This window comes from Syngnathus scovelli, chromosome 12 (genome assembly GCF_024217435.2).
Source record: "Syngnathus scovelli strain Florida chromosome 12, RoL_Ssco_1.2, whole genome shotgun sequence".
NCBI lineage: Eukaryota > Metazoa > Chordata > Actinopteri > Syngnathiformes > Syngnathidae > Syngnathus > Syngnathus scovelli.
In genome coordinates, this window is record NC_090858.1 from 14,245,001 (window position 1) to 14,245,295 (window position 295).

The window sequence follows — 295 nt, forward strand, 5'->3', positions numbered from 1 at the left end:
TTCAGATTTAGGAAAATGCAAAGAGACTGAAGCAGAAATTAGACTTAGACAGATTGGTTGAGTTCAATCACAATTCTTGTTCAAAAAGCTCTGTTTTCAGGAAAGTACAATACAGCGCTGGGCCCTTCAAGAGCGGAAAGTCTCCATTCAGAAAAGGCAAAGTCCAAGGTTGTTAGATCAGTTTTATATTCAGTAGCACATTGTGGGCCGGGATTGATGGGCGATGAGTCTTTGGGGTGGGGCAAGTTCGAAGGAGAGTCTCCTTCCATGGGAGTGGTGCTGGTTATGGGCGATT